The sequence below is a fragment of the Eptesicus fuscus genome, chromosome 13 (genome assembly GCF_027574615.1).
Source record: "Eptesicus fuscus isolate TK198812 chromosome 13, DD_ASM_mEF_20220401, whole genome shotgun sequence".
Taxonomy (NCBI): Eukaryota; Metazoa; Chordata; class Mammalia; order Chiroptera; family Vespertilionidae; genus Eptesicus; species Eptesicus fuscus.
In genome coordinates, this window is record NC_072485.1 from 48,863,704 (window position 1) to 48,877,085 (window position 13,382).

Below are 13,382 nucleotides of genomic sequence, written 5' to 3' on the forward strand. Positions count from 1 at the left end.
TATTAAATAACTGCTATGCTCCCGCACTAAAGTGCTCCACACATTACAGGCATTATTTAATCTGCAAAACAATCCTGAGAGGAGCTATTGATATTTGCATTTCATAGATGAGAACACTGAGGTGTGGAACATGTCCAAGGCCACATACTTAAGCAGCAGAGGCTGGACTCAGATCCTTATATGCCTTTCTTCAAAGTGAGTTCCTTCCATGCCCACTGCTATCTCTCTCAACATCTTAGAGTCCTGGGTACTTAACGACTTGGATAAAAATGAACATGAAGAGGAGAGTGCCTGGTCCCAAGACACTTCAGTCTCCTGGCTGCGAAGAACCCTTCTCAGGGCCACTGGGACCCATGGGAGGTAATATCTAAACCAATGTGGATAAGAAAGGGGCTGGACAACCAGATACACGCGTGGGGTTTCAACCCAAGCAAAGGGAAAGGACTGTTTACCCCACAGGCAAAAAGGGATTTCGTATCACACAGGCAAAAATTCTGTTAAGAGAGGAAGGAAGATGACCCAGGCACATAACCCAGCCTGTGCAAATCTCCCGGAAACGGAAGGAGCATGGTGCTTAAGATGGGCTGATGCTCCTGAAGCCAGCGGGGAAGGTGCCAGGGTGGAGAGGAGTGAGATGGAGTGAAAGGGTGGGAGAGGTGAACCTGGAGGAAGAGCCCTTGTAAGTCATGTCCAAGAGGTTTGTCTTTAAACAAAGAGCAAGGAGCAAGATTGTAAAAGAGTGGGTTTTAATGGTAACAATAATCCTATCTAATAAAAGACTAATATGCAAATTGACTGTCACTCCAATACACAAGATGGCTGCCCCCATGTGGACACAAGATGGCTGCCACAAGATGGCCAGCAGGGGAGGGCAGTTAGGGGTGACCAGGATGGCAGAGGAGGGAAGTTGGGGGCAACCGGGGCTGAAGGGAAGGGCAGTTGGGGGGGACCCAGACCTGCAGGGAAGAGCAGTTGCGGGGGACCAGGCCTGCAGGGGAGGGCAGTTGGGGGGGGGACAAGGTCTGCAGGGGAGGGAAGTTGGGGGTGACCGGGCCCCTGCAGGGAAGGGCAGTTGGGGGGGTGACCCAGGCCTGTAAGGGAGAGCAGTTGGGGGGGACCAGGCCTGCAGGGGAGGGCAGTTGGGGGGGACCAGGCCTGTAGGAGAGGGCAGTTAGGGGTGACCAGGCCTGCAGGGGAGGGCAGTTGCGGGGGGACCAGACCAGCAGGGGAGAGCAGTTAGGGGCAATGAGGCTGGCAGGGGAGGGCAGTTAGGGGTGACCGGGTCGGCAGGGGAGGGCAGTCGGGGGGACCAGGCCTGCAGGGGAGGACAGTTGGGGGTGACCAGGCCGGCATGGTAGGGCAGTTAGGGGTGACCAGGCTGGTAGGGGAGGGCAGTTAGGGGCAATCGGGCTGGCAGGGGAGCAGTTAGGCATCAATCAGGCTGGCAGGGGATTGGTTAGGGGGTGATCAGGCTGGCAGGCAGAAGTGGTTAGGGGCAATCAGGAAGGCAGGCAGGTGAGCAGTTGGGAGCCTGCAGTCCTGGATTGTGAGAGGGACGTCCGACTGCCTGTTTAGGCCCGATCAGGCCTAAACGGGCAGTCAGACATCCCTCGAGGGGTCCCAGATTGGAGAGGGTGCAGGCTGGGCTGAGGGACACCCCTCCCCCCCCCCCCCCCCCCCCCCCGTGCACGAAGTTCGTGCACCGGGCCTCTAGTGTAACAATAAGGACCATAAACCATAGTAAACTTTGAGAGTTGATGTAGTATGATGGTTAAGTGGATAGATTTTTGCAACTACACTAGCAGAGTTCAAATCCATCTCTCCCCTTGCTAGTGTGTGGACTTGGCCTAGTTGTTCTTCCTCACTGGGCATGTGTTCTAAGCTGTAAAATGGGAACTAATAATAAAAAACTACCCATAGAGTTGTTGTGAGGTTCAAGAGTTAATACATGTAAGCTTTCAGAAGACTGGCAGGTAGTAAGTACTCAGTGTTATCTGTTATTATTATGATTATCATAAGAAACATTAATTACTTACTCTACATTAGGGATATAGTGCTAAGAGTTTTGCATGCCTTATTCAATCTGATTATGACAGTTTTAAAAAGTATGTCCACACGGTCTTTGATATTCCTCTCCTTAGGAAATGGAGCTAATTCCTTTTCCCAGAGTGTGGGCTGGACTTAGTGACCTGCTCCTAATGAATAGAATGTGGCAGAAGGGGATTAGGCCATAAGAAACATCACAGCTTAGTCAGTCTCCCCTGGATCACTCACTATGGGGGAAGCTGGCTGCCGTGTCCTGAGGAAAGATCCATGCAGGTCCCCCAGCCCCAGTCAAGCCTTCAGATAACTGCAACCTCAGCCAACATCTTCACTACAACCTCAGAATCTAGAATCTTCCAGCTGAAGCACTTCTGTAGTCCTGATACTCAAAGACTGTGTGAGATAAATACATGCTTGTTGTTTTAGCCTGCTACAGCTAGGATAACTTGTCACACACCAATAGATAACTAATACAATGATGGTTAGGCAAAGTATCCTTTCATATCTTTTAGGAAGGTTGTAAACTCAAAACATCTGAGTCAAGTAATCAAGGACTGTGGTAAACCACAGAGAGCATGCCTATTTAACAAAGGCATCTGCCACTCAATTCCAGCTGATCGTTAATATTTTCCAAGGGAAGCCAGAAATCTGGATATCTTGGTGAGAAATCTAATTTTTAATAAGAGTTTAAATTTTTAGAAATACTGTACTGACCAAACAAAACAAGTTGCCAGAAAACCACCACTTTGAACATCTGGACTAGGATGCTTATATAATCAAGTGAAATAGCTACAAATTGAATGACTATGTCCAAAGGGATTAATTTATGGCTCCATATCAATGTAAAAGGGGTTTTTAACAGCAGGCAAAAAGCACTGTCTTTAGTCCCATCTGGATGTATATTTTTTCTTGGTAGCTTAGATAAAGATAGAGAAGGTAAACCCATCAAACTTTGTGTAACTGATAAGATGGTGGGGGTAGGGGGCAGTGGGAGGGAGAAGATGGTAATATATTTTTTAAAAATTTAAGAGGAAATGATGTGTGAAATCTAACAATATATAATTTGACAGACATAAAACTGGAAGCACAGACATAAACCTGTGCCCCAAACTCAAGTGCACCAGGTAGAGTGGAAGCCAAAATTTACATGTTGGCCCTGAGGCAGCTCATATGGGAAGGGATAGGTGAGATATGCCCATTAGCCTTGAGTGGATGGAGAAGGTTCCAGAAGCAGAGAGGAGAAAGAAGATGGACCAGACACATGTAGTCTCAGGGGAGCCTGGCAACCGGTGAAGGGCTGGAGGTCCCATCCAGTGGTCAGTATTGGTGGTCAGTATGAGTTTGCACGTGGTACCTGGGACAGATATAGATGGATCCCATTCCAGGAAGTGTACAGACAACGACTGTTGACAACTCAGAGGATGGACTCTCCAGCAGAGAACATGGCTCATCTATCTGGACTGGGGGCCAGGGGTTTGGTCACATGGACAAGCAAGAAATCAGTTACAACTCAGCTACAAAGGCCAGCATCCAAAAAACAAGTTGGAAACACTTGCCACTGTCATCCTCTACCTTATGCAGGAGCTTGCATCATTAAGGTACAATGGGAGGGGAGGAAGAGAAGGAGACCAGATGAGGTCCATGATGATGGGCACCTGGAAGCCAACCGGGGATTCATAGTATTTGGTACCTGGGTAGAGTTCTCAGACTTCAGCTTGGGTCCATTCTTAAATATGCTTCTCAACCTGGCTTTGATTCTCAACCTGGCTCTGATGTCACCAGGAATATCTGTACTGTCACCTGGCTAATCCCGACTGAGAGTGGCTGGATGGCCATGGATGGAAGAGGTCTCCAGCCCCTGTCCCATTCCTTACCAGTTCTTTTGTGTTGGAACCATGTTATGAGTATATACCACTGAGTTACTGATCTAAAAACCTTTAAACTTCCCCAAACTCAGGACAGAATTGGCTCCAGTGCCTGCAGTGGGGCTAAGCACCCACTCTTTACTGGTTGAAGGTTGGCTAGTTCTTGGATACAGGACACAGGAAGGCAGTAGTGAGCTGAGCCCAGAGAGACGGCTCGAGTGCAATCATGACAGATGCAAAATGTCGGGTTGGGCATCCTGGCTTTAGGCCGTCACATAATGGGGAACAGTTCTGAACAGGGGCAAGACTCTTCCAGCAATGGGGTATATCCTAGGAGATGGGGACACAGGCTGGAAGTGGGCAGCTGTACTCATCTTGGAGATGACCAGTAAGGGCAGCATAATTCCCACAAACCAAAGCTTTCAGGCCACTTAAAGTAGTCACCGGACACTTAAGCTCCCTTTTCTCTTTTGCTTGTTAAACACCTAATTTCAACTCTCAGAAAGTCCTCCCTTCCTTGCTGAGCCTAAAAAGACTAGGCTGGAGGCCCTTCCCCTGAAGCCAAGTGTTTCCCAGTCTGTCTCCTCCTCTGGACGGTAAGATGGTGACACCTGTGCCCACAGCTTGTTGTTTAGCTCCAGTACCCTGCACTGAACGTAGCGTAGAGAATGTGACCCAGAAAGGCTTTCTGAAAAGAAAGAGGAATGGTTCACTCCTATCTCTAGGAGGAGGGTGCACCCAATCGATGAATTCTTTCCATTGCTTTTATCAAAGGCCTTCTTTGGAACCACTTAAGGGACCAATGGCAGGATTGGAGAGCTATCCACATTCCTCCATGGAGCCAGGTTAACACCCACACCCCCTTAAAGTGCTGATTAAGTTTGTGAGAAATAAACAGCAGGTGGGCAGACTAGTCTGGCATTCTAAAAGAATCTCTGCCTGACCCACTGCAGGTCTCCAAACTCCTTAGAGTCAGGGAAAAGGGTGCTTCCAGATCCTCTGCAATCCAGAAGAAAGTCAGGAAATCACAATGTGCTTGACCTCAGAGATTACAGAGTTGGGAGCTCAGAGCAAAGAAAACTTAACTCCCTTTCTAAGTGAGAAATGAAGAAACAAACACATCAACTTGGACCAACCTCCTGAATGTGGCAGATAGAGGCGAACCTTGCTGCTTTTGTGGGGGAGCAAAGTGAAGATTTAGGCTGCACGGTGAACTCCCTGCAGGTCTCGGTGCTGAGTGGCTCCAGCTGGCCTGGCCCCAGCACTTTGTCCTGAAGGCTCAGACCCAGTCCCAACTGTGCTGCCTCTTGTAATGTTGGGGGAGATTGTGTGGGGGCCACTCTGGGCTCCCCTTTGACATTCTGAGCATAAAACACATCTTCTAGGAACAAGAATACTGGTGTCCCTCTACTAGGGAATAGCTCCTTTTGTTATTTTGAGCAAATATCTCACGTTAACATGTTTAATATCACCATTTAAAAGCGTAAACAAGAGGGACCAGTTTGCTTTGAATACAATAGAAAAAGCACATTGAGCAAACTTTTATTGAGAACCTACTATATGCCAGGCACTGTTCTAGACACTGAAGAGACAGTCTCAAGGAGTTCCCAGCCCAATGGGAGACAGACAACAGCTAAATAGACTCCATTCTAACTGGTAAGTGCCACAATAGAGGTAAATAGAGGTCATGGAATTCCCAACAACGAACTCTTCTTGAGAAGAAGGAGGACTTTACAGCAGAGATGGCATCTCAGCTGGGCTTTCAGGGATGAAGAGGAGTTTACCAGATGGATAAAGGTGAGAACATCCTTCTATATGAAGGAATAGAATGTACCAAAGCCGAAGGATATGCAATGAGTTTACATATTGAGCAAATGACACGTAATCACAGGTGGCTGGCACAGAATCTTCCATGTGAAGAGAATTAGGCTGAAAGGCTGGGAAGCAAATTGTGGGGCAACAGAAGAGTCACGCCATCATGGTCATGTTATGTCACCATGGGAAGGCTACCCTTCAGTGCGTCTATAGAATGGAGATTGCCTTTAAATGACCCAGCCTGGTGGAATTAGATTTCGTTCCCTCTCGTCTATGACATGTAAGCAACACAGTCAATATTCTCAGAAAAAATAATAATTGTTACTGGGGGCACAGACATGTTTTAATCTGTGATGACAGTGTGTCTCGAATCCTAAACTGCTCGTATCATATTGAACCAGGCTTCAATGGGAGGCCGTTGCCTCTGATCAGCTGTCACGCTGAGAAGAACTTCACAGCAGTGGGAAGCAAAATAATGAGCTCCTTATGTTGAGGTGCCCACAGGCCTCTACCGGGCACGTGGAGTTATGTGAGAGCGAGGACATCAGCCACGCGTCTTGCTGAGAGGGATTTCACATGGCATGATCTCAGGGCCTAGTCCTCATCTTCATGTATCCCAAACACTCTTTGGGGAACTAGGTGTCAGCCCTTTTCTAAGCCTGCAGTCTGACACCCTGATGCACCTGTCTTGTGGCAGCAGGAGAAAGAGGCTGCGGAGGGAAATGGGAAGATATGAAGGCCTGTGTAGTGCCGATGGCATCTGACAAGGCGTCTCAGGTAGGTCCTCGTGGGCCCTGGGGATGGTGCGATGCTTATTTCTCTTTGGAGTCAGCACAGCTCTGGGAGGTGGGTGCTTCTCTCTTCCCTGCCCCAGGCATTCCCCCAAGGAAAGTGATTCTCACAACCAGGAAAAAACATGGTCATTTAGGAAAAATCATGTTCTCCTCAGGGCAGAAGAGATGATAATGCTCAAACATGGTGTGAGGGAGATGATAGGATACAAAGCAAGAAGTAGGGGCCTAGACAGTGGAGAAGTATGCAGAAGGCCCAGTAGGACCTGTAGTCAAGCACTTGACCCTGCATTCGGACATCTTTCTCAGACTGTCCCACAGAAAGGGCCTTTACTGGTCAGCTTATCCAATCCTCCGCCACAACGTGAATCCTGGACACCATGCTTCTGCTATGTAGTTCCCACTTTGCTTATTTCTTGTCAGAGGGAACTCAGTACCTCACAAAGTAGTTCATTCTCATGTTGAATGGCTCTGGCCAAAAAAAGTGCCTTCTCGTGTAGAGAAGAAATCTACCTGTTGTCATTTCTACCCACTAGTCCCAAGTTTTGCCCTGGTGAACTGTGCCACAAGCCAGACCTTTTGGTTCGTGAAGTGCTTTGGAAATTCTGGGTCTTCCCTTCTGGAAGCAGAATACTACTGAGTCTTTCAACCACCCTCATGTGTCACCCCTTGTCGCTGGGAGGTCAGATCACATTTTTTCTCCTCTCTGAAATTCCTCTTTCTGGAAATCTCCAAATGGAATCATAATCTGGCACTATACCCCCTCCTTCCCTGCCCTCAGTCAAGGCAGAGAAAGGCTTTGATCCGGGCTAGTGCCCAGCACCTGGGGAGGACGGCTTGCCCAGCAGACAGCAGCCCATCTAAGCAGTGGTGTGGCTGCTTAGAGTGGGTCTGGTGGGCACAGTGCTCTCATACTGTTGAAAAGGGTGAGGCTGCTCATGATCCTTTAGTCCAGTGGCTGTGGATGGAATAGAGAGAACCCCACCCTGCTGCCAGCAGCTGCACCTACTGCTCACCGAGGGGTAGAGGACTTCTGTCCCTAACTCCTGGCCCCTGCTCCCAGGGAGCGGTGTGAGGTGGGCAGGACCCAGAAAACAACATTCAGAGTCACTTCCAGGCAGCCTGGCTCTTCCAAGGAACCCGTGCCCAGAGACGCCAGGGAAATGATTAGTTAATGCCCTGTGCTTGCCTGGCAGTGGGAGGAGAATGCTCCATTTCTCCCAGGCTCCTCACAAGATGGGTTTTCCTTCTGGAATGGAGTGAGTGTCAAGAGGAGTGCATGCATGCACAACACGGAACCAGTTATCTCTGCTCCGGGAAATAGGGAGGCATTGATCACTGGGTTCCCAGGGGATCCTCGGCGACAGTGCCCAGGCCTCCGCCAGCACCATCCATCTGCAGATGGGCAAGACAAGTGGCTGTACCTGCTGGATTCAACTCAGCTACTTTTATTCCCCAAGGGAAAAGCTAATGCCTGGGAAATATGGGGAGGCAGGAGGGACAGGAGCAAGAGCTGAAACACTCAAAGGTTGGCATGATCCCTGGGCCCTGAGGAAGTTAAGGTTCAAACAGCCCCCAGGGGAGTGGGCCAAACATTTGGTGTTAGAGGCGCAAGGTGGATCTGACCCTCTGGAACCATGGCACCACCCAAACCTGGCCCAGTTCTCAAACTCTACTACCCACAGCCATATTCCCATTCAAGTGCGCCTCTGCCTTATTTAGTTCTAATCTCAACCTAACTCTGACTTCATCTTGACCTTGGTCTCCCTTTGAGCACAACCATCTGCCCGCCCAACACACCCCGCCCCCCGCCCGCCCCAACCTGATCCAGACCCTGTCTACACCCTGGTGACTCCACCAGCCATGACTTGAGCACCACTCTGGCCTCAACCTGAACATCCAGCCTAATCCAGCCCTCAGCGGACCCTGACTCTAACTCCCAGCCTGAGGCCTGTCGCAGAAGGCCGAGGAGGGAAGGACTCCCACCTCTAACTGTGGAAGGAACTCTGAGCCACAGAACTTTATGGAGCTGTGCTTCACCTCCCACACAAACCCTCCCCACACCCATGCACTTCAAAGAGAAACCTTGTTCCTTAAAGAGGTGTGAACGAATAAAAGCTTGACTTGGCTACTTAATGCTTCTGTGTCCTCAGTCCTGGGACTTGGCTGCAGGTACTGGCCATCACTCTATTTCCCTCCTGCTCTGTGATGGGAGATGGTGCAGGGGGTCAGGGTGAGGGGAATGCAGGAAACTATCTCCTTTGTTTTCTATTCCCTTCCTTTGTTTTCATTTTCTAGGCTATGAGGGAGACATGGGAGGAAATCACTGTATCATTGTTTAAAAATCATTTGGTTTTGTTCCACTTGTATTTAAAATGTTCTTAAGATAAAACTAAGACGATGGTTATCTCCTCCGCAGAGACCAGTGAAATAAGTAATTTTTCAGGTGAGTTTGATATGGCTGGACTTTGGAAGGAGCAAGGTGACAGGAAAGAGGGTGAGGCAGGTTTCTGTGGCCGGGGCAAGGGGGACTGGTGCACAGAATGCCTTGGTATGGGGCTTCTCCCTTCTCAGCCACAGAGCAGAGAGAACCACACAGAAGAAGAGGGCCTTTTGTTAGGGGGCACGTCTCTGAGTCTGCAGAACAGGGAAGTATCATCTTTTCTCCTTAGGAAAATTAGAGAGAATCACTGAGTAAAGACCACAAGGGGAAACCCTCTGAGGGTTCCTTCGACCCAATCTGTGAGCTGGAAAAAGTCTTTTCAGTGTCTGGAAGCTATCAGAGTGGGGAGAGAAAGTTAATGTTTCCCGAGAGGAAAAAGGCAAGATTCACCCAGTAGTGATGGCGAAGAGTGCTATTTGCTGAGAAAGAAACGTGACTTTTATCTGAGTGGGCGTGTCTCTTTCACCCCGGGGTTTGGACTCTTGCATATCTGTCTTTCTCTGTGCAGGTAGCTTTACTGATGCACTAGTCCTAACCTGATTTTTAGCAGCTTCAGTGTGGTGCTCTGCCATGTGCAGGGTATCAACAGGCCTGCTGGGCCAGATGCCTTGTATCTCATCCCACAGAGATTTCTACTAGAGAGAGGATTTGAAGGTCCCAATGAGCTGTGAGGGGATAATGCATTTCCCCAGGATATGACTCCCTATTTCAACTTTCTCATTGTGAGTAACTGTAATTTATGTTGTCATTTTAATAAAAATTGCATCCATTAGAGAAATGAATCAGTCATTGCATTTTAAAATAATACCCACTATTTACTGAGTACCTGTGATGGGCCAAGCGTCTAGGCTGGATTAGCAGCTGCTGGGATTGTTACAAAACAAACAACCCTCCTTCATTAAGTAGGAGGGTAATCGTCATGGTGTCTGCAGCCTCCACGACATTAGAGTCTATCAAAACTCAGCAATTTATTGTACCTTTTCTGATTTTCCATGCTGATATCTGGGACAATGATTAAATTGCAGATAAAGATTGAAATATTCTGCCTCCATAGGGCTAATTTTTATGCTAAGTATACTAAGCTAGTGGACATCAAAAACACTGGTATTTCCAGCCCTGTTTCTATCCCCAACATCACTTACAAAAATGGTCCAATATCTATATGCTACTTCAACCGTGTTGAAAGGGGGGGATGGGCCCAGGTGCCACTGTAGAGCAATAAAAGGAAAAGTGAACACGAGGGGGCCATGGAGTTAATATGTCATAAAAATTGGGACAAGGATGCCAAATAATTTCAGAATATGACCGAATCCATATTCTAGAATGACAGCCATCAAAACAAATATGAAAATCCAAATTACGGAGAATGCCCGAGATAAAAGCCAGCAGAAGAGAAAGGACACGAGAGTTCTCAGACACAGTCCAGGGTCACCTTCTTGGCCAGTGGGTGTTCCTATCCCTTCCTTTCTAAAGCTCAGGGCCATTGCCATGGGTCCTTCCCAGCAGGGTAAACCCAGAAGGAATATTATCCATGGGGGGAGGGGAGTGGTGCTGAGGAGAGGGTTCTGGGACCAGGCTAGACCAGGAGAGCACTTACCTAAGAGAGCCTCCAGTAGCATCACTGGGGAAACACTCCTAATCAGAGTCACTGGGAGGTAGGCTCAGTGCCAAGGTGCTTGGATGTGAGCCAAGAGATACTCTAACCTGGGGATTGGGAATAGACTGGGATTCTGCACATATAATGGACTGAGCGAAGGTGCTTGGGTCAAGGCTGCAGGGGGAAGGAGTGTGGAAGATGGCAGTGCGTAGGGCTAGCTGTGGACTGCAGGGGATGGCTTTAAGGGCTGCCATCCAGCCAGAAGTCATCCTCCCTTTGTAATTGTGTGGCTTTCTGACAGACCAAGCAAAGGGCTGGAGCTGAATAGCTAAAAGCATCCTCCACTCAGATGAGCAAATTGTCCCTGGAGGAAACAGACCAGGCAACTTCTGCAATGAAGAGGTAATTAGGGAAGCTGCCTTCCCCTGAGAGTCGCCACCCCTGAGACGTAACCTGCCTCCCTTCAGCACACCCCTCTCTGCTCTGCAGAACCAGAGATGAACAGCAAAGGCCGCTGAGTCCCAGCTCCATTTATTATTCTTCAGAAATAGCACTGCAGAGCTTTCTCAAAGTCAGCGGCATGATGTGGCCAGCCGGTGCTGCACGGTGATTTAGGGGACAGGAGAGGAGATCGTCCCAGTGACTGCTATTGTCCAGACCCAGTCAGAGAGCACTGCCGGACAAGGTCGTGCACAGCTGTATTTGGCCACTGAACTTAAACCTCAAAGGAGGGCAAAGTAGAAGGAGGAACATTTCCAAACAAAGGTTTGCTAGGCTAAAGGAAAAGGGATCGAATCCCCCAGGAATGTGAGATCCATGAATAAAAAGTTGGAGGCCATCACTGGCTCCAGAGAGGAGAGGGGAGGCCAGGTTAGCATGACCAATTGCCCATTAGGTGCACTGAGTGGAGGCCCCCACTCAGCCATTCACAACTTGAACAAGTGTGTCCTGGACGTCCTGTGGGAGAAACTGTATCTAAGAAGTGGCCCTCTCCCAGAGGGGTTTACAATACAGCTAGCCAGAGAAAACACCTGACAAGGAGCTAAAAAGTATCCATATGCTATGTGGCCTAGAGGACTGCTCCCCTCAATGGACAGATCATAGAGCACCCAAGTTCTACGTGGAGAAGGCTCTGGAAGGAGGTGCTCCAGATGGAAGAAGGCATATGTACACTAAGTCAGACTCTCCTTTTGAGAGTCGCCTTCTCTTTGGCATCACCCACGGTGATCCCTACTCTCCCCGTTAACCAAATGTTTCTACAATAAACAAAAAGAGTCAATTCTCTCATACATACTAGTGGCTGGTTAGATACCCATGCCCTCATCCTCAGTATGAGGGAGAGGTCTAATTTTGCTAGGTTCCAGCCCTGAGCTGATGTGCTAACAGTCTGTAATAGGCCAAAATTTGTTCATGTGGCTTCTCCGGCCCCCATCTCCACCCACTGACCTTGAACTCCTTGAGGACAAGGGCTGGGCATATGCAGCCAAGAAAGTGGTAGTGCCTGGGTCAGGGCAGGGCTCTCTGAGGGAACTGCCTGATTTGGGTCAGTTACAAGCTAGATTCCTAGACAGTACTCAAGGCAGACACAAGAACTCACATGACCAGGCTTCAAATGGCCAAAACAGCCCTGCCCCACAAATAAATCTGCATCCTAGTCATCCAGTCTGCCATTTCTGACCTGGTGGTGAGGCACTGACGGTCACTATGGATTCTTAGAGGGCAGACAGCTTCAATCAAACACAGTCCTGGTACCAACCACAGGCTGAAGGTGAAACCAGCATTTTCTTCATACTACCGGCAGACCTCTCTCCCTTGCTGAGACATGGGCAGCAAAGCTGGCAGTTCTCTGGATCCTGCCCACCCCTCCCAGCTGTTGGCTCATGGGGGGAAGCTGAATGCCCTTCTCCTGAGCTCGGGTCCTTAGGAAGGGTGCTTGGTCACCAAATTCCTATAGCTCAGGCTCCCCAAAGGCAGTTTGTAACCCCTGTCCTCCCCAAGGGCAAGCTCAACGCGGGGGTCACAGAGCCAGAGTAGCCCCCGTTTCCACATAGTCTGCTCTGGCTGAAGGGCACGACCTGGAAAAAGCTGGGGGCACCAACTGGCCACAGTCCTGGGCCTCATCAGCCCTCCATCTCCACTTCGGCCTGGCCTTCACGTGCTGGACAAGGTCCTCTGGGAGGCCCTAGCCCCAAAGTGAGGTTCCATGGGGAGATCCCATCCCCAGAGAGCTCTTCCTTTCCTCTCTGTACATGCCCATCCAGCTCTGTCCTGCCCCTATCACCAGCTCCACACAGGCATCTCAGATCCCAGCCCTTCCTAAAGACAGTCACCTCGCCACACCCTGCATTTTATCCAGCTCTGAACTGGTTCTGGCTTTGTCCCTAAATCCCAGGAGGATGGAGGAGCGAGTACAGAAGTGAGCAGGACACTTTGATCCTCTGGGCCTCAGTTCCTCATCTGACGTCACCCTGCTCTGTTAGTCTCTGGGGCTGACTTCTGATGACTGTTTCTTCTCTTTTTTATTTGAGGGCCTCTCTATTCCTCCTGCAAAGAGACTAACATGCACTGACAAGGACACAGCCAACAATCAGAATTACACTCTGAGCCGCTCTCCATTGTGAGGGTCTGTCCTGCAGCACTGTTAGCTGGGACGACATGTGGTCTGGCTCTGTACCCTCCATGCACTCCCAGGAGGCTGGCTGTGGGGAAGGCATCAACAGGCAACCATGCCGGACAGCAGGAAATGAGAGGGAAGGGTCTATTCCCCCTGCACCTCCCTGTGGTACAACAAGGCCTGCTCCTGCCCGGGTCCCTTCAGTTCATTGGGC

The 13,382-nt window shown here is 49.4% G+C and overlaps 1 protein-coding gene across 4 annotated transcripts in view; it reads right to left on the bottom strand.

Annotated features, from left to right (window-relative positions):
- The window catches only part of GALNT18 (polypeptide N-acetylgalactosaminyltransferase 18), a 288,829-nt gene that overhangs the window by 98,069 nt on the left and 177,378 nt on the right, over nucleotides 1–13,382 (bottom strand). The gene's annotated exons all lie outside the window — the stretch shown is intronic.